This window comes from Ranitomeya imitator, chromosome 9 (genome assembly GCF_032444005.1).
Source record: "Ranitomeya imitator isolate aRanImi1 chromosome 9, aRanImi1.pri, whole genome shotgun sequence".
Lineage (NCBI taxonomy): Eukaryota > Metazoa > Chordata > Amphibia > Anura > Dendrobatidae > Ranitomeya > Ranitomeya imitator.
The window spans coordinates 78,051,598-78,073,365 of record NC_091290.1 but is presented as its reverse complement, the minus strand read 5'-3'; the positions used below and the strand labels follow the sequence as shown (position 1 = coordinate 78,073,365).

General features: G+C 45.8%; 1 long non-coding RNA gene across 1 annotated transcript in view; it reads left to right on the top strand.

Moving 5' to 3' along the window:
• The first annotated feature begins 1,826 nt into the window (after nucleotides 1-1,826).
• The window catches only part of LOC138649400 (uncharacterized), a 185,644-nt gene continuing 165,702 nt past the window's right edge, over nucleotides 1,827-21,768 (top strand). Inside the window, exon 1 of the long non-coding RNA XR_011315303.1 lies at nucleotides 1,827-1,874. This is a non-coding gene — a long non-coding RNA (uncharacterized lncRNA). The remainder of the gene's footprint in view (nucleotides 1,875-21,768) is intronic.

The window sequence follows — 21,768 nt, the reverse complement described above, 5'->3', positions numbered from 1 at the left end:
ATGAACGATCCGTTTCACTCAACCGTAATGGTAGCAGTTTTTGAGACAAAATGCATAAGAGGAGAGCACTTCAGCAAGCCCTTCCAGTGTCTAAGGCTGGTGTCCAGTGCTGACACTGCAGAATGTTCTTCCACCCCTTTGGGGCCATGACCCCTAGCTGACCTCCATGCCCCACACCCACTAGTCTTCATTATGCGTGGTCAGCAGGTGTTTTCCAATAGATGCTATGAGGGACTTACTTCTGGATGAGTACTCCTGTGTCCACAGCACATTTATAATTAGACTGTGTATTCCCTCATTTCCAGTAGTAGAAGATGATGTGATTGACTACTGCCTGGAGCTGGGGACTCTACGGTGTATAAACTGCTGGGTACACAGATAGATACATAAACAGAAAGATAAATAGATAATACATAGATAGATAGATAGATAGATAGATAGATAGATAACACATAGATAGATAGATAGATAGATAGATAGATAGATAGATAGATAGATAGATAGATAGATAGATAGAAGATAGATATATATTAGATAGATAGATGTGGGATAGATAATAGATAGATAGATAGATAGATAGATAGATAGATAGATAGATAGATAGATAGATAGATAGATAGATAGATATTAGATAGATAGATAGATTCTACTTGCCTATTCAAATTGTAGGCTTGTAGCACAGAAGAGACATGTTTGTCCATTATTGTCGGCATTTTAGCCTGAAAGTGGCATGTACAGTAGGGTTAAGAGAGGACACATGAGAGAAGTGTCACCTTGCTGTGGTTGATGGGCACACATGAATTGGCCAATTTATGTGCTAAGATGCATTGTCTTTTTTTTCAAGCCCCTTGCTGAGGGACAATGCAGATAGAAGCTATTTCCATTGAAGCTATATGTCTTGGCATTCACAGGGTGCTGTGGTTCTGATAGATAGATAGATAGATAGATAGATGACAGATAATAGATAGAAAGATAATAGATAGATGATAGATAGACAGATAGATAATAGATAGATGATTGATAGATAGATAATAGATAGATAGATAGATAGATAGAGATAAATGATAGATAGATAGATAGATAGATAGATAGATAGATAGATAGATAGATAATAGATAGATGATAGATAGATAGATAATAGATAGATAGATAGATAGATAGATAGATAGATAGATAGATAGATAGATAGATAGAGATAAATGATAGATATATGTAATAGATAGATGATAGATAATAGATAGATAATAGACAGATAGATGATAGATAGATAGATAGATAGATAGATAGATAGATAGATAGATAGATGATATGGTAGATAGATAGATAGATAGATAGATAGATAGATAGATAGATAGATAGATAGATAAATAATAGATAGATAATAGATAGATGATAGATGATAGATAGATAATAGATAGATAATAGATAGATCATAGATAGATAGATAGATGATAGAGTGATAATAGATATAGATAGATAGATAGATGATAGATTGATAATAGATAGATGATAGATAGATGATAGATAGATGATAGATAGATAGATAGATAGATAATAGACAGATAGATGATAGATTGATAATAGATGATAGATAGAGATATATATGGTATGAATTCTGCATCAGTGCTTCTGTGTATTATTAGAGGAGCTGATCCGCCATCCTGCTATCAGGCTTTGCCTTCTCTATTCCTTCTTGTCTGACTGTTAAGTGACGGCGCTGACAGAACTGACACGACCAATCAGCTTCTACTCAGCAAGGTCACTCTTCCGTCTTGACTGGTGATTGGCTGCGGTGCCCGGCCTGTTATTACTGTCTGTTTTGATCGGAGGCAGAAGGAGGTCCACAGTCAAACAGAGAAAAGGTCTTGAAGAAGGTAATTAAATCCTGTCAGAGGCAATTATTGGTTCCAGGGCCACGGCTCTGGGACTGAATGCAGATGATCTGAAGCTTTATTCTTTGAGAAATTCTCGAGGTTTTCTGGCACTGCTCCCCGAGCCTCTAATGAAGCGGCCTCCTTTGTGGGAGACAATAGAGTCTTGTGTTATCAGATGCACTGTAGATTTTCTTCAATCATCAGTTATTTTATTTCCCCTCACATTTACATAGAGCAGCGCGGCCTCTGTCAGCCTCCTCCTTAGTGTGAGCTGCTCCTGTGCAGATTGATTCAGCGGCAGCTCCTGTAACAGACCTTACCATAGGGGTTAAATGATATTGTATTTCTGTGCAAACAAACAGGGATAACATGCAGATACTGTATCTCCTGGGAAGAGTGCTGCGAATAGGATTGAACTGCAGGGTCAAAATTGACATTTTTAAAAAAATATTTCAGATTTGCTGTATTACGGGAGACATGTAAAATGTGCTGTATAATTCCTGTTCAGTGTTAATTGACAAAATACCAAATTCTATAAAACAATATTTTTTTTCAGCTAGGGTTATGGAATTAGACATATCTGGAGACATGTAAGTCCATTAATAAAACCTCCACTATAGTCACATTGAATAACTTAATAAGTACAACACATCAATGCTCAATATTTGGGGTATTTGTGGGTCAGTCCCAAGTTTATTCATCAGTATTAGCAAATAAGTAACGATGATGAAGAGAGTACGCACAAGTCTGTCATGGCCTCCACCCACCGCTCCTGTGATGTTGTCCGGCCTATTCTTCTCTGGCTCTCCTATTGCAGACACGTGGCCTCCACTAATGCAACCTCCTATTGCACATCTATATATATAATTGTCTAAGGGTTTTTCCATCTGTCTGTCTGTCTGTCTGTCTGTCCTGGAAATCCCGGCTCTCTGATTGGTCGAGGCCGCCAGGCCTCGACCAATCAGCAACGAGCACAGCGACGATGATGTCATAAAGGACGTAGATATCCCGCGTCTAATTGGTCAGCAACGGGCACAACGACGATGATGTCATAATGGTTGCCATGGCGACGATGATGTCATAAAGGTCGCACAACAGACAACCATACACAAATATGCACAAATCATCATTGCCCATATACTACGGGGACATGAATATTCTAGAATACCCGATGCGTTAGAATCGGGCCACAATCTAGTTCTATTGTATATTTCCCTATTAAAGCTCATGTGACTCGGATAACTTAAAGGGAACCAGTCAGTAGGATCAACCATCCTAAGCCGTCTATATGGGCATGTAGGTCATAGGTAGCTGAATTAAATGATACTTTGATATCTGTGATCTGTTGTCTTATTTCAGAAAAATCCACGTTTTCCTTAATATGTAAATCTACTATTAATTTCTATGCAAAGCCTACAACCCAGTCTAGATCAATGTTTTGGTGAGAAAAGGTAAAAACCAGGACATTCCGGGACCTTTCAATTGAGCCAATGCCAATTCTGTTTCTCTACCCTATGGATTTTACAACTTCTAGATTGTCTATCTGAAAGTCATAAAACCCCATAGCAAACCTCCAGTGGTGACACATGCCTGGTTAACCATTGATCTTTGGACTGTCATTGACTGAACAGTCATTGGTGAACACAAAAGCCACAGTAGTCCTGTATATGTAGAAAGCCAGTCCGGTGTGAGGGCTGTACTGTTCGTGGAAGCCTGCTTAAGCTGTTAATAGCGCTTCCATGGACAGGTTTAGAGCAAGCCACTTTGTCAGATTCCAGGGATTGCCCTGGCCTTCATCCTTTAACCCCTTTACAGGGATCTAGACTTACACAGGGGCTCCTGGGTTGGGGGCCACAGCATAGCTGAAGGCAGGAAGTGTCACCAATGCCAAGGGGTCACATCAAGGACAAAATCCAGAAACATGAGGATGGTTAACCCCTTAGTGACAGAGCCAATTTGGTACTTAATGACCAGGCCAATTTTTGCAATTCTGACCACTGTCACTTTATGAGGTTATAACTCTGGAACGCTTCAACGGATCCCGCTGATTCTGAGATTGTTTTTTCGTGACATATTGTACTTCATGTTAGTGGTAACATTTCTTCGATATTACTTGCGATTATTTATGAAAAAAACGGAAATATGGCGAAAATTTTTAAAATTTTGCAATTTTCAAACTTTGTATTTTTATGCCCTTAAATCAGAGAGATATGTCATAAAAAATAGTTAATAAATAACATTTCCCACATGTCTACTTTACATCAGCACAATTTTGGAAACAATTTTTTTTTTTGTTAGGGAGTTATAAGGGTTAAAAGTTGACCAGCAATTTCTCATTTTTACAACACCGTTTTTTTTTAGGGACCACATCACATTTGAAGTCATTTTGAGGGGTCTATATGATAGAAAATAATGAAGTGTGACACCATTCTAAAAACTACACCCCTCAAGGTTCTCAAAACCACATTCAAGAAGTTTATTAACCCTTTACGTGCTTCACAGGAACTGAAACAATGTGGAAGGAAAAAATGAACATTTAACTTTTTTTTGCAAACATCTTAATTCAGAACCATTTTTTTTATTTTCACAAGTGTAAAAACAGAAATGTAACCATAAATTTTGTTATGCAATTTCTCCTGAATATGCCAATACCCCATATGTGGGGGTAAACCACTGTTAGGGCGCACCGCAGAACTTAGAAGTGAAGGAGCGCCGTTTGACTTTTTCAATGCAGAATTGGCTGGAATTGAGATCGGACACCATGTCACATTTAGAGAGCCCCTGATGTGCCTAAACAGTGGAAACTCCCCACAAGTGACACCATTTTGGAAACTAGACCCCTTAAGGAACTTATCTAGATGTGTGGCGAGCACTTTGAACCCCCAAGTGCTTCACAGAAGTTTATAACGAAGAGCCGTGAAAATAAAAAATCGCTTTTGTTTACACAAAAATGATCTTTTTGCCCACAAATTCTTATTTTCACAAGGGTAACAGGAGAAATTAGACCACAAAAGTTGTTGTGCAATTTCTCCTGAGTACGCTGATACCCAATATGTGGGGGTAAACAACTGTTAGGGCGCACCGCAGAGCTTGGAAGAGAAGGAGTGCCGTTTTACTTTTTCAATGTAGAATTGGCTGGAATTGAGATTGGACGCCATGTCGCGTTTGGAGAGCCCCTGATGTGCCTAAACAGTGGAAACCCCCCACAAGTGACACCATTTTGGAAACTAGACCCCTTAAGGAACTTATCTAGATGTGTGGCGAGCACTTTGAACCCCCATGTGCTTCACAGAAGTTTATAACGTAGAGCCGTGAAAAAAAAAAATTGCATTTTTTCTACAAAAATGATCTTTTTGCCCCCAAATTTTTATTTTCACAAGGGTAACAGGAGAAATTAGACCACAAAAGTTGTTGTGCAATTTCTCCTGAGTACGTCGATACCCAATATGTGGGGGTAAACCACTGTTTGGGCGCACCGCAGAGCTTGGAAGAGAAAGAGTGCCGTTTTACTTTTTCAATGTAGAATTGGCTGGAATTGAGATCGGACGCCATGTCGCGTTTGGAGAGCCCCTGATGTGCCTAAACAGTAGAAATCCCCCACAAGTGACCCCATTTTGGAAACTAGACCCCCCATGGAACTTATCTAGATGTGTGGTGAGAACCTTGAATGCCCAAGTGCTTCACAGAAGTTTATAATGCAGAGCCGTGAAAATAAAAAATATTTTTTTTTTTCCACAAAAAAGATTTTTTAGCCACCAAATTTTTATTTTCACAAGGGTAACAAGAGAAACTGGACCCCAAAAGTTGTTGTCCAATTTGTCCTGAGTATGCTGGTACCCCATATGTGGGGGTAAACCACTGTTTGGGCGCACGGCAGAGCTCGGAAGGAAGGAGCGCCGTTTTGGAATGCAGACTTTGATAGAATGGTCTGCGGGTATTATGTTGCGTTTGCAGAGCCCCTGATGTACCTAACCAGTAGAAACCCTCCACAAGTGACCCCATTTTGGAAACTAGACCCCCCAAGGAACTTATCTAGATGTGTGGTGAGAACTTTGAATGCCCAAGTGCTTCACAGAAGTTTAGAATGCAGAGTTGTGAAAATAAAAAATATTTTTTTTTCCACAAAAAAGATATTGTAGCCCCCAAGTTTTTATTTTCACAAGGGTAACAGGAGAAATTGGACTGCAATAGTTGTTGTCCAATTTATCCCGAGTACGCTGATGCACCATATGTGGCGGTAAACCACTGTTTGGGCGCACGGCAGAGCTCGGAAGGGAAGGAGCGCCTTTTTGGAATGCAGACTTTGATAGAATGGTCTGTGGGCATTATGTTGCGATTGCAGAGCCCCTGATGTACCTAAACTGTAGTAACCCCCCACAAGTGACCCCATTTTGGAAACTAGACCCCCCAAGGAACTTATCTAGATGTGTGGTGAGAACTTTGAATGCCCAAGTGCTTCACAGAAGTTTAGAATGCAGAGTCGTGAAAATAAAAAATATTTTTTTTTTCACAAAAAAGATTTTGTAGCCCCCAAGTTTTTATTTTCACAAGGGTAACAAGAGAAATTGGACCCCAGAAGTTGTTGTCCAACTTATCCCGAGTACGCTGATGCCCCATATGTGGGGGTAACCCACTGTTTGGGCGCACGGCAGAGCTCAGAAGGGAGGGAGCACCATTTGACTTTTTGAGCGCAAAATTGGCTGTCGTGTTTGGAGACCCCCTGATGTACCTAAACAGTGGAAACCCCCCAATTCTAGCTCCAGCCCTAACCCCAACACACCCCTAACCCTAATCCCAACCTCATCCATAATCCTAATCACTAACCCTAACCATAATCACAACCCTTACCCCAAAACAACCCTAATGTCAACCCTAACCATAACCCTAATCAAAACCCTAAATCCAACACACCCCTAATCCTAATCTCAACCCTAACCTCAAACCTAACCCTAATCCCAATACACCCCTAATCACAACCCTAACCTTAACCCTAATCCCAAACCTAACCCTAATCCCAAGCGTAACCCTAATGCCAACCCTAACCCTAATACGAACCCTAATCCTAACCCTAATCCCAGCTCTAACCCTAACTTTAGCCCCAACCCTAGCCCTAACTTTAGCCCCAACCCTAACCCTAGCCCTAGGGCTACTTTCACACTTGCGTCGTTTGGCATTCTGTCGCAATCCGTCGTTTTGGACAAGAAACGGATCCTGCAAATGTGCCCGCAGGATGCGTTTTTTGCCCATAGACTTGTATTGCCGACGGATCGTGACGGATGGCCACACGTCGCGTCCGTCGTGCACTGGATCAGTTGTGTTTTGGCAGAGCGTCGGCACAAAAAAAGTTCAATGAAACGTTTTTTTGTACGTCGCGTCCGCCATTTCTGACCGCGCATGCGTGGCCGTAACTCCGCCCCCTCCTCCCCAGGACATAGATTGGGCAGCGGATGTGTTGAAAAACTACAGCTGCTGCCCACGTTGTGCACAATTTTCACAACGTGCGTCGGTATGTCGGGCCGACGCATTGCGACGGCCCCGTACCGACGTAAGTGTGAAAGAAGCCTAACCCTAAGTTTAGCCCCAACCCTAACCCTAAATTTAGCCCCAACCCTAACCCTAAATTTAGCCCCAACCCTAGCCCTACCCCTAACCTAACCCTACCCCTACCCCTAACCCTAACCTAACCCTAACCCTACCCCTAACCTAACCCTAACCAACCCTAACCCTACCCCTAACCCTACCCCTAACCCTACCCCTAACCCTAACCTAACCCTAACCTAACCCTACCCCTAACCCTAACCTAACCCTAACCTAACCCTAACCCTACCCCTAACCTAACCCTACCCCTAACCCTAACCTAACCCTACCCCTAACCCTACCCCTAACCCTACCCTAACCTAACCCTGCCCCTAACCCTACCCCTAACCCTACCCCTAACCCTAACCCTAACCCTAACCCTACCCCTAATTTTAGCCCCAACTGCTGTTCTCCTGCCGGCCGGCAGATGGAGACAGATGGCGGGCGCACTGGGCATGCGTCCGCCATGTTCTGCTGCCGGCGGCCAGGAGGAGCAGCAAGAGGATCCAGGGACCTAGGTGAGTATGCTAGGGTCCCCGAATCCCCCTATTTCTCTGTCCTCTGATGTGCGATCACATCAGAGGACAGAGAATTACACTTTACTTTTTTTTTTTTTTTTTTTTTTGCGGTCGCCGGTAAACAGTTAATTACCGGCGATCGCAAAACAGGGGTCGGTAATACCGACCCCGATCGTGCTCTTTGGGGTCTCGGCTACCCCAAAGATTCTCCCGGTGCCGGCCGGCGGGCGCACTGCGCATGCGCCCGCCATTTTGAAGATGGCGGCGCCCACCGGGAGACACGAGGAGCATCGGGGGAGCTAGGTGAGTATTGGGGGGCCACCTGGGACCCCTTTTCTCTGTCCTCCGATGTGCGATCACATCGGAGGACAGAGAAATTAAAAAGAGATCGCTTTTTTTTTTTTTTTTTTTGCGATCGCCGGTAAATGGTTAATTACCGGTGATCGCAAATGCGGGGTGGGTTAAAAACCCCCCGAATCATGTTCTCTGGGGTCTCGGCTACCCTCGGCAGCCGAGACCCCGGAGAAAATCGGCCTCTGGGGGGCGCTATGGACTTTTTCCACAGCGCCGTTAATTAACGGCGCTGTGGTTTAAGTACCCTTAGCGGCCGCCGTTAAAAGGCGTATCGGCGGTCGCTAAGGGGTTAAAATTCAAGCCGAGATCAGAAAACAGGAGAAATCAGAAAGACAACACAAAAGCAAGGACTAGAGGCTACAAGCCAGGTAAGCAGAACTCATTGACTAGCAGTGGAAGTCAGAGACAAAGGTGTTTAAACAGCAGACAGCCCCACCCGTGGCTCTCAAATAGGAATAATCTAAACCAATTAACCCTATAGCTCCCTAATCTATTAGCACCATAAGTCCCAGGAATAAAACAGGACTTATGAACACTAGGAGATTTTGAGGTTTTTTTTGTATAAAATGTATATCTTTTATTAAATATAAAATATCAACAAAACAATAAATACATGAAGAGAACAATTTGTCATAAGTATGGATAAATTGTGTGATCCTATTAGGTGACAGCGCAATGTGATCACTAATCAGGACTGGGAAATATAACAAGTTTCAGATATTACCGCTAATTAAGTATATAGATAAGCATGAAACAGAAAGGGTGTTCATATTTCATACATGTGCCAAATTACGGGGACAATCTCTCCCATATAGCACTATATCAGGGGTAAATGTCATATAGAAAGTTCATTTAAACATTGCATCTGTACATGTTGCAGTGAGAGGTTAGTTACCCATGATCTCGGAGCTCAGTCCTGTAGGCGATCACTCTCCCCGACGCGCGTGTTCATATTAATTTAGAGTTTGTATATATTATTTAAAAGAAAAAATATACAATAATTTTTTCTTTTTTTGTTATATTGTACTGGTTTCTTTCTAAAAAAGGACTTATGCTGTCACACACCACTCACAATAAAGGTGCAAAGCTGCCTAGCGGTCGAAACAAAGGGAACAGGAACTGGCACTCGTAGACAGTCAGGAGACCATCACAAGATTGCTAAGGATAATATACTGTGCTAATTTTTATTATTTTAAATGACTGACTACTGTGTATCTGTTGAGTTTAGCAAAATCTGCAATACAAGAATATGATTTTGAATTTCATCCTTCCCACTGAATTCAGTGGACAAAACCTGTTTTCAGCATAATAAATTGGCATACATATATACTGTATTTATAACTTTTTAATGAGATGGTGATAGAGATATATTTTACTGAGATGGAGATATATATCTCCATTAGGATTCGGCTCTGCTGAGTCCAACCCTGTATATATTATATTACATTACATCTCTGGTATCTGATAAAGGGTTATTCACCATGTAAATAAAGTTATCCACAATCCCGATGATGAGGGATAACTTACTGACTTTTGGGAGCTGACAACTGGGAGCCCCAGCAATCCTGAGAACAGGACTGCAGCTCAGCCATGAATGGATTGGAGAGACGCATGCTTGACTTCTGCTCTATTCATTGTCTATGGAACTGATGGAAACAGCCGAGCGCAACTGTCAGCAGCTCTATAGATAATGAAGAAAGCAGAGGCAGAACATGCCCAACTCTGCTCCATCCAGGACAAGACTGCAGACCCCTGTTCTCAGAATCTATGGTGGGGGCAGTGGTTGGATTGAAGACAACTTAATTATTTGGTGAAAAATCCTTTAAATAGCCTGGTTGATTTTCCTATTCTTTATAATTACAGTATCATATATCAATCAAAAGCAAATACAGCTCTGGCTAAAATTACGAGACCACTGCAAAATGTTTATTTTGTCTCATTTTTCTCTTCATGGGTATATTTTTGAGTTAAATGTACATTGTTCTTTTATTCTATAAACTTCTGACATGTCTCCGCATTTCCAAGCAATAAATCTTGTATTTTTTTTTGACAAAGGAAAATGGTCAAAATTGAAAAAAATTCAGTGCTTTCAGACCTCAAATAATGCAAAGAAACTAATTCATAATCATTTAGAAACAACAATACTAATGTTTTACCTCAGGAAGAGTTCAGAAATCAATATTTTGTGGAATAACCATGATTTTTAATCACAGCTTTCATGTGTCTTGGCATGCTTTCCACCAGTCTTTCACACTGCATCTGGTGCAAAAATTTAAGCAGTTCTTCTTTGTTTGATGGCTTGTGACTATCCATCATCCTCTTGATTACATTCCAGAGGTTTTCAATGGGGTTCAGGTCTGGAGATTGGGCTGCCCATGACAGGGTTTTGATGTGGTGGTCTCTAAATTTTTGCCAGAGCTGTATGTTCACACATACATGCATACACAAATACACACACATACACTCATATAGACATAGGTACACACACACATAGATAAATACACATGACATTGCTATTGGTCGATCCTTCCCAGGGACGAAAACCCCTTTTCTATACCTTAGCTTCAGGTATTTTACCAAATAACGACAGACTCTGAACTTGGATCATAATTGGCCACAGTGGCCCTTTATTATAAACATACAACAATAATAAATAACGAAGGGAGGAGTCCTTGAAGCTCCAAACTGGTGGTCAACCATAACAGGGAGTGGACAGAAACAAACCATTTATTTACTCCCAGCCGTAACCATCCAGGCTCGGGAGCACCAAGTACCCCGAAGGGTTAACCATGTCCACTTTTAACCTGGGGATCCGGCCCACTGTTGCCAAGATCCCCCCCCCCCCCGAACCACCAGACCCGAAAACCAAGTTTACACCCACTGAAGGATCCGTACCCCGACGGATCCCCCAGGCCAATTTATCACCAACTCCAAGGACCCCTCCCACCGCCTCAGACCACCATGACCCAGCAATTACACAAAACGCAACAAAGCAAAACACGAAAATTAGGGCGGGCGGGACCTTCTTGCTGCTCCAGAGCGGGAACTGGTGAGCCCCACCCCCCCATCACCTTATAAACCCTGCCTCATGCATATCTCCCCCCTCCCATAATTAACCCCTTCCCCTCCTAATTATCCCTCCCAAACCCCTGTCATGACGGCCTGCACGTACGCCGTCTGCGAGGGGATGGGACGGCTCGCTCCGGCCTGCTCTTGACATTGCTATTGGTCGATCCTTCCCAGGGACGAAAACCCCTTTTCTATACCTTAGCTTCAGGTATTTTACCAAATAACGACAGACTCTGAACTTGGATTATAATTGGCCACAGTGGCCCTTTAATATAAACATACAACAATAATAAATAACGAAGGGAGGAGTCCTTGAAGCTCCAAACTGGTGGTCAACCATAACAGGGAGTGGACAGAAACAAACCATTTATTTACTCCCAGCCGTAACCATCCAGGCTCGGGAGCACCAAGTACCCCGAAGGGTTAACCATGTCCACTTTTAACCTGGGGATCCGGCCCACCGTTGCCAAGATCCCCCCCCCCCCGAACCACCAGACCCGAAAACCAAGTTTACACCCACTGAAGGATCCGTACCCCGACAGATCCCCCAGGCCAATTTATCACCAACTCCAAGGACCCCTCCCACCGCCACAACGAGGGTATTTGAATACCTTAAATACCCGAGGCCCCACCACACTTCACCGCTATTGCCCTTTCAATACCGTTCTGTAAACCCAATGCCCATAAGTCAGTGCCCACTGCGTTCAGGTGAACACCATCACCCAGGAGAAAATCCTCCCCACCCTGTTCCAGCTTCGGATGACGGACAAACAGACCTCCGTTCTTTACCACAAACTTGGCGACCGTCCGATTGACTTTTATTCTAGCCTTGTTGACCTTGTCCGCCGATCTGGCGTGCCTCCAACACCTCCGTGGAACAATATCAGACCACACAACCAGCACCTTTCCAAAAGACGCCCATAATCTGAGAAGATCATGTTTTATATCCCGGATCAATTCCCGACAAGGGCGAATCTCCAAATCGTTACCTCCAACATGCAAAACCAAAATGTCCGGGAATTTATCTAAACGAGCATTGTTGTGCACTTCCTTCAAAACCCCGTTCCAGCCCAATCCCCGAAAGCCCAACCATCTGACCACGGCCACCTCTTTGGAAAACCCGAGCTGCCGACCGTCCCGTCGAACGTCCGCCCGTCTCGCGCCCCAGTACACGTATGAGTGACCGACGATCCAGATCAACAGGGGATTGGAACCTGAAAATACATAACAACTTAAAATCCACAACCGTACTACAATTATGAACATCATGATAAAAACCCCCCTCCTCCATTCCATCCCCACTTAAGGTCTCACGTAGCTCTTATAACGCTTCGACTCCCATCTCCCAATTCGTTGCACTACTTCCGGTCTTAAACCTCCCAAGGCCGCCTCAGTTGCAGCCCCAATTCGGAAGGAGTGAGAGGCAAAGCGAGAAGCATCCAATCCCAACTCTCCCAGAGCTCGTCTCAGCACTGCCACAAACTGAAACTTGGACAAAAAGGACCCATTTTCGTGACACAACAAAGGACCTTCTTTCGGGGGTTGAAAACCACTAAAAACCTCCCAACAACTAACGGGACACATGCGTGAACCCACGACTGCACCCAAAACTACACGTTTTCCTCTACCCTCCTGATCAGTCTTCGATCTACGGAACCAAAATTGTAACCCCTTTTCGGTAAGCACCACATCCCTGGCCCAAAGCCCCCCCTGTGCGTACGTGCTAGGCGACACGATCTCACTCACCCGCAGCGCGCCAAAAAATGACAAGGAAAATGCCAAACGAAAAAGAGCCACCTCAAAGTCAGATGTGCAAATCTCACTGAGTTTCGCACCTACTCGTTCCAACAAGCTAAAGGAAATCGGGCGCCTTAGATCGCCCTTTCCCACCTTCCTTCTGACGCCCTTCATCGCCTGTCTCACTACAAACAACTTCGTTATATCCCGTAAACCTCTAAGCTGAAAACCAAAAGCCAAGGCCGACCGAATCCTCTCTACTTTTGACGCCGACCATCCGTCATCAGCACCCCGTCTCAACCACAATAACAGGGCCCCAACGTAATCCTCACCCATGTTATCCACCCCACAAGACACCAACCAGGTCTCCCAATCACACCACACCGCCCGGTATGCTGCCCAAGTGCTGGGTGCCAAAGACGCCTGAATCAAAGGTCCTGCAGCCCGGATACCACGTTCCAGAGTTCCTGAGGGCAGTCCCGACCCGTCTCCTCCGCCTCCGGAGCCAACGCACGGAAACGCTCCCACTGAAACCGACAAAGAGTCAGCGATGGAGTTCTCAACACCGGGCACATGAATTGCCGAAACATGCGCATTGATAGACATGCAGCCCAACACTAACTGACGCAACACCCGAATGACTGGGGGGGACGATGCCGTCAAACTGTTGATCACACAAACGAGTGCCATGTTGTCACAATTAAACCGTACCCTGCGATTGCGCAAATCTTCCTTCCACAAATGAACAGCTACCAAAATAGGAAAAATCTCCAATAGGGTCACATTTTTTACCAGCCCGGAACCGAACCAGTCGTCCGGCCACCTTGAGACACACCACCGCCCTCCAAAAAAGGCGCCAAAACCGATCCCGCCTGACGCGTCCGTAAACAAATCCAAGTCATGATTGCCAACCACTTCATCCATCAGAAGCGATCGGCCGTTGTACCGTGACAAAAAACTATCCCACACCTCCAGATCGGCTTTGTGCTCACTAGACAAGCGCACAAAATGATGGGGGGACTTCGCCCCTGCTGTAGCACCTGCCAGCCTTCGAGAAAACACTCTCCCCATTGGGATAATTCTGCACGCAAAGTTCAACTTGCCAAGAAGAGACTGAACTTCCCGCAAAGGCAACTTCTTCAAGCGACGCGCTCGAGCCACCTCGCTTCTCAAACCGAGCACCTTATCCTCGGGTAACCGAAACTCCCATGCGACGGAATCAATAACGATGCCCAGAAATGAAATACACGTACTGGGCCCCTCGGTTTTTCCTGGCGCCAGCGGAACACCGAACCGCCCGGCCACCCAAATCATTGTTTGTAACGCCATTTCACAACAACCAGACTGAGCCGGCCCGATGCACAAAAAGTCATCCAAATAGTGGATGATGTAATCCAACCCAGACACATCCCGAACGACCCACTCCAAAAACGAACTAAAAGCCTCAAAATATGCGCAAGACAACGAACAACCCATCGGCAAACATCTGTCAACATAAAACCCTTGGTCCCAATAACAACCCAACAGTCTAACGCTGTCCGGATGGACAGGCAGTAACCGGAACGCCGATTCGATATCTGTCTTGGCCAATAACGCTCCCCTGCCGCATCTACGCACCAAACGTGTAGCCTCGTCAAAAGAAGTATAAACCACGGAACAAAGCTCCGGATCTATGCCGTCATTCACAGACCGCCCCTTAGGGTAAGACAAATGATGAATTAGCCTAAACTTGTTAGGCTCCTTCTTAGGAACCACACCCAATGGAGAAATAACCAAATCTTCAATGGGTGGCGCGGGGAAAGGGCCAGACATCCTGCCCAACGACACTTCCTAGCTCAACTTTTCCGACACGACCTCCGTGTGTAACACTGCCGACTTCAGATTCCTTACAACTTGCGGAATACTAAAAGTAGGTGCAGGTATTTGAAAACCATCCCAAAAGCCCAAAAACAACAACTCCGCTTTCGGCCTATCTGGAAACCTATCTAGAAAGGGGGCCATCACGTCCAGCCTCACTGGCGTCAACCCCTTTTGAATTACCGTCTGGCTTAACCTTCTTCTTGAAGCACTTTGCTGCCCCGTGGGAGGATCCACTGCAATGCGAGCACACGTGCTTGAATTTACAGGTGTTCCCAAATTTGCACTGGCCGTCGTTAAACTGCCAGCACAAGCCGTGCTTCTGGCTCGCTTGGCCAGACTGACTACCTGCTCCCGCATTACCTTGTGCTGCGGTCTGGCCGGCATTTCCGTCCCCCCCTTGAAAGGAGTGGCCAAACTTTGTGGGCGCCATCACCCGCAACCATAGGCCAATGTCCTTCTGATCCCACCGGATCGACGTACGAACTGCCTTCCGCTGCCTAAATTGCTCATCGTACCGGAGCCAGGCCTGGCCCCCGTACGCTCTGTGCGCCTCCCCTATCGAATCCATATAACAGAAAAGCGCCGAACAATTTTCTGGCGCCTTTTCACCAACTACGCTCGCTAAAATCGCAAACGCTTGCAACCAGTTCACAAACGTCTGCGGGATAAGGCGCCACCTCCTTTTTTCCTCATCCTCCTTCTTACTGTCTTCTTTTTTGCTCTTATCTAAATTGAACTTTTCTAAAGGAAGAAGCGAAAAAATTTCCACGTACTCATCTTTCCATATCTTCTCCCTTACTTCCTTCTTCAAATGGGCCCCTAGCGGCCCCTCAAAACAAACGTAAACCTCACCCCGCGCTTTGTCGTCTAAACGGATCCCGCCTTCCTTCTCCTTCTCAGTTTGTACCGACACTGACACCGGGACACTTGAACTGCTGGGTGCCACTGCACCCTCCCCAGATGCCCCGGCACACAAATCTGTAGAACCAACCCACGCGGCCAACGGGGACGGCACCGATCTAACACCACCCAATCTCGCGAGCAACTCCCAAACGCTCGACAATAATTCACCAACCCCTTCGTTCCCCGAAACCGCCCCCATAGCCCCTACCCCACTTGTCTGATTAGCCCCTACCCCCGGGGAATATAATCGTGTTGGAGACAAAACAGACATAGAGTCTTGCTCACCAGGCTGCAGAGGAACTGCAGTCCCCCCAGCCGCAGGCGTCGTCCGTGTCCTGTTGTCCTCGGCTCCTGGTCCACTCTGTCCGCGAGGCTGCGTCTCACCCCGAGATGATGAACAAGAGGATGCGGCCCCGTCTCGGCCCGACGCTGAAGATCCCGATGCGGCCCGATATGAAGGACTGCCCGGTACTGGCCCACCGTCCGATCCATGCCCCGGGGACGCCCGGCCATTACTCCCTCTGGCTCCCACTTGTGCTCCAGCTGACGTACTTTGCGTCCTGGACGGGCCCGGCCGCACGGGGGACGAAGCGGTGCTGCCGGCCGCTGTATAACCGGCTCTCCCTCGCTGACTCACTGTAGCAGCAGGAGCAGTACGCCCGGCCGCAGCTACACCACGGCGCCCCCCCGTGACGTCACTGGTACTTGGCGCTCCAGCGCGCGAAGGCCCCGCCCCCTGAGCTGATGAAGCGGGCCTCACTACCGCCGCAGGCCCCGTCGCCGCTTGTGCACACCTCCCGGACCGGGCCCTGCTGGGACGCTTACCGGCAGGCACACGGTCCGGAGGGTCGATGGAGGGGCTCCTTCGCCGTCTCTGAGGCCGAATCGGATCCGGGGACAGCCGTTGAGGAGGCCGCACGCGCCGGGAGCGCCGCTCACTGCTGGCCGCCGTCTGCGCTCCTCCGCTGCCGCTACTACCGCCGCTGCCGCTGTCGCCGCCCAGAATACCGGAGACCTGGGCCTCCAACCAGCCTGGCGGCTGCTTCTCCGCTGCCGCCCGCAACTGCTGCAGGACACCGTCTATCCCGGACATGTTGACCTTCTTGCTGCTCCAGAGCGGGAACTGGTGAGCCCCACCCCCCCATCACCTTATAAACTCTGCCTCATGCATATCTCCCCCCTCCCATAATTAACCCCTTCCCCTCCTAATTATCCCTCCCAAACCCCTGTCATGACGGCCTGCACGTATGCCGTCTGCGGGGGATGGGACGGCTCGCTCCGGCCTGCTCTCTTTAGGCTGCCGTCACACTAGCAGTATTTGGTCAGTATTTTACATCAGTATTTGTAAGCCAAAACCAGGAGTGGGTGATAAATACAGAAGTGGTGCACATGTTTCTATTATACTTTTCCTCTATTTGTTCCACTCTTGGTTTTGGCTTACAAATACTGATGTAAAATACTGAACAAATACTGCTAGTGTGACGACAGCCTAATACATACACATGCATACATACACACACAAACACACACGCATAAACACATACATAGTGTGTACTTGGGTTGAGCGAAACAGATCGGACAAATTCAAAAATCATGAAACCCGACCTGATCCTAGTGTGGGATCGGCCATGAGGTCGGCGATCTGCACGCAAAAGTTGCGTTTTGTATGACGCTTTCAGCGCCATTTTTCAGCCAATGAAGGAGGACGCAGAGTGTGGGCTGCGTGATGACATAGGTCTCGGTCCCCACCATCTTAGAGAAGGGCATGACAGTGATTGGCTTGCATTCTGCGGCGTCACATGGGCTATAAAGGGGTGTGCACGCCGACCGCCATCTTACTTCTGCCGATCGTAGCATAGGAAGAGGTTGCTGCAGCTTCATCAGAAGAAGGGATATAGTTAGGGAGGGAAGATTAACCCCCAAACTGCTTGTGCTGTAGCGATTTCCACTGTCCAACACCACCATTTGTTTGCAGGGACAGTGGAGGCTATATTTTTGTGCATCAGCTCTGTAGCTTATTAGGCTGCCTTATAAGGCTCCCTGATAGCTGCATTGCTGTTTGCACGCTGCTGTGCAAACCAACTGCTTTTTTAAAAGCAAAAATCCTGTTGCTCCTTTCTGCACAGTTATCTTGTTTATTTGTCCACATTTTTGTGTGCAGCAGTCCTTTTTATTGCTGCCATACTTGTCCTGAGATCATTGTAGGGAGATTGATATTGTACTACAGTCCTTGTATTTTTTCATATATCTTCCAGCCACTTTCTGCCACTTAGACTGCGTTGTTATATACACTGGGCCTGAGTTTTGGTTCAGTCTCCCCAAAAAAAAGTGAGATTCAAATTCTCACAAAGTGGATATACTTCAGTCCTGTTAGTTTGTCGTATATCAGCCAGCCACTTTCTGCCACTTAGATTGTGTTGTTTTATGCACAGGGCCTGAGTTTTGGTTAAGTCTCCCCCCCCCCCCAAAAAAAAGGCAGATTTAAATTCTCAACAAGTTTATACACACCTTCTACCTTGTTTTACAGTACCATATAGCGGTTGTTATTTTGGTTAGATTTTCCAAAAAATGAGGAAGAGGAAGAGGCCGTGGGTGGTGGTTGCCAGCTGCTACTGATGGTGGTGGTGGGGGTGGTGCATCTGGTGGTAGTGGCAAAAGCACAATAGCACCTAAGGTTGGAGGTGTTGAGCCAGCGTCATCGTCTGGCTACACAAGGCCTCGAAGGCTCCCTTATCTTGGAGTAGGAAAACAGCTTTTAAAGCCGGATGATCTAACTTTCATTAAAATGAACCAATCATGGATTTCAAATTATTTTGCCCCACCTTCCCCTGCTGACACGTAATTTGCCTGAAAAATGTCTTGCTTTTGGCCTCGTCTTACTGACTTCTCCAATTCCTCCATTTGCAGCTACTGAATGTCCACCATAGGCCATTTTTATACCTCCCTAAATTGGCTGACTCCCCCCACAGGGCGTGGTCACCACCGGCGCAAGCACCCGTGTGAGTGCCATTTGCCTGGACAGGTGGGTGTGCCCACTCTTAGGCAACGGCACTCGCACAGGGTCCCTCATAGTACAATGAAGTGTCTCTGACAGTGGTGGTGCACAGCCGACGTCAGACACACCGTCGTAATATGAGGGGCCCTGTACCAATACCACTGCCCATGAGAGAGTGTTCCCCCCAGCTCGAACAGTGCTCTACCACTTGCAATACTTACCTCTCCCTGCTCCACCACTGTGTAGTCTGTGCTGTTAAATCCTTCAATGGCACTGCCAATACAAATTTGTTGAAATGATAGATGATAGTTAAAATACACAGGGGCCCTGGCCTCCATTTAGACCAGTTAATACTTTGCGCCTACTACCACTGTCTGCTACTCAGCAGAGGAGCCCACCCCTGTACCTAGCTATGCCTCCTGTTCAGTCCTGTTACCAATTTTGAACTGCATTTAGCCTACTTTATTATTTGGGCCTACTAACTGTGTCTGCGCCACTCATTCCAGTTGTCCTCCACTGAACAAAGCAATGCCGCCTGTTTAGTCCTGTTACCAATTTTGAACTGCATTTAGCCTACTTTATTATTTGGGCCTACTAACTGTGTCTGCCACTCATTACAGTTGTCCTCCACTGAACAAAGCAATGCCGCCCGCTTAGTCCTGTTACAAATTTTGAACTGCATTTAGCCTACTTTATTATTTGGGCCTACTAACTGTGTCTGCCACTCATTACAGTTGTCCTCCACTGAACAAAGCAATGCCGCCCATTTAGTCCTGTTAACAATTTTGAACTGCTTTTAGCTTACTTTAGTATTTGGGCCTACTAACTGTGTCTGCCACTCATTACAGTTGTCCTCCACTGAACAAAGCAATGCCGCCCGTTTAGTCCTGTTACAAATTTTGAACTGCATTTAGCCTACTTTATTATTTGGGCCTACTAACTGTGTCTGCCACTCATTACAGTTGTCCTCCACTGAACAAAGCAATGCCGCCCGTTTAGTCCTGTTAACAATTTTGAACTGCATTTAGCCTACTTTAGTATTTGGACCTACTAACTGAAGAGCCTAACTTACACGGAACAGCACACACACATGCATAGACACATACAGATACATACATACATACAGTACAGACCAAAAGTTTGGATACACCTTCTCATTTAAAGATTTTTCTGTATTTTCATGACTATGAAAATTGTACATTCACACTGAAGGCATCAAAACTATGTATTAACACATGTGGAATTATATACTTAACACAAAAGTGTGAAACAACTGAAATTATGTCTTATATTCTAGGTTCTTCAAAGTAGCCACCTTTTGCTTTGATGATTGCTTTGCACACTCTTGGCATTCTCTTGATGAGCTTCAAGAGGTAGTCACCGGGAATGGTTTTCACTTCACAGGTGTGCCCTGTCAGGTTTAATAAGTGGGATTTCTTGCCTTATAAATGGGGTTGGGACCATCAGTTGTGTTGTGCAGAAGTCAGGTGGATACACAGCTGATAGTCCTACTGAATAGACTGTTAGAATTTGTATTATGGCAAAAAAAAAGCAGCTAAGTAAAGAAAAACGAGTGGCCATCATTACTTTAAGAAATGAAGGTCTGTCAGTCCAAAAATTTGGGAAAACTTTGAAAGTGTCCCCAAGGGCAGTGGCAAAAACCATCAAGCGCTACAAAGAAACTGGCTCACATGAGGACCGCCCCAGGAAAGGAAGACCAAGAGTCACCTCTGCTTCTGAGGATAAGTTTATCCGAGTCACCAGCCTCCGAAATCGCAGGTTAACAGCAGCTCAGATTAGAGACCAGGTCAATGCCACACAGAGTTCTAGTAGCAGACACATCGCTACAACAACTGTTAAGAGGAGACTTTATGCAGCAGACCTTCATGGTAAAATAGCTGCTAGGAAACCACTGCTAAGGACAGGTAACAAGCAGAAGAGACTTGTTTGGGCTTATGAACACAAGGAATGGACATTAGACCAGTGGAAATCTGTGATTTGGTCTGATGAGTCCAAATTTGAAATCTTTGGTTCCAACCACCGTGTCTTTGTACGACGCAGAAAAGGTGAACAGATGGACTCTACATGCCTGGTTCCCACCGAGAAGCATGGAGGAGGTGTGATGGTGTGGGGGTGCTTTTCTGGTGACACTGTTGGGGATTTATTCAAAATTGAAGGCATACTGAACCAGCATGGCTACCACAGCATCTTGCAGTGGCATGCTTTTCCATCCGGTTTGCGTTTAGTTGGACCATCATTTATTTTTCAACTGGAAAATGACCCCAAACACACCTCCAGGCTGTGTAAGGGCTATTTAACCAAGAAGGAGAGTGATGGGGTGTTACGCCAGATGACCTGGCCTCCACAGTCACCAGACCTGTACCCAATCGAGATGGTTTGGGTGAGCTAGACCACAGAGTGAAGGCAAAATGGCCAACAAGTGCTAAGATTGTTGGAATACCATTCCCGGTGACTACCTCTTGAAGCTCATCAAGAGAATGCCACGAGTGTGCAAAGCAGTCATAAAAGCTAAAGGTGGCTGCTTTGAAGAACCTAGAATATAAGACATAATTTCAGTTGTTTCACACTTTTTTGTTAAGCATATAATTCCACATGTGTTAATTCATAGTTATGATGCCTTCAGTGTGAATGTACAATTTTCATTGTCATGAAAATACAGAAAAATCTTTAAATGAGAAGGTGTGTCCAAACTTTGGTCTGTACTGTACATGCATACATACTTACACATGTATAAACACACACACAAACAGACACACAGGGCCAGCTCTTGGTTTTCGTGCGAAAAAAGTCTCAGTGGGCCTCTTCAACACATACCACAATTCATGATGCACAAATATGGCAGAGAAATATACAGTGGGGC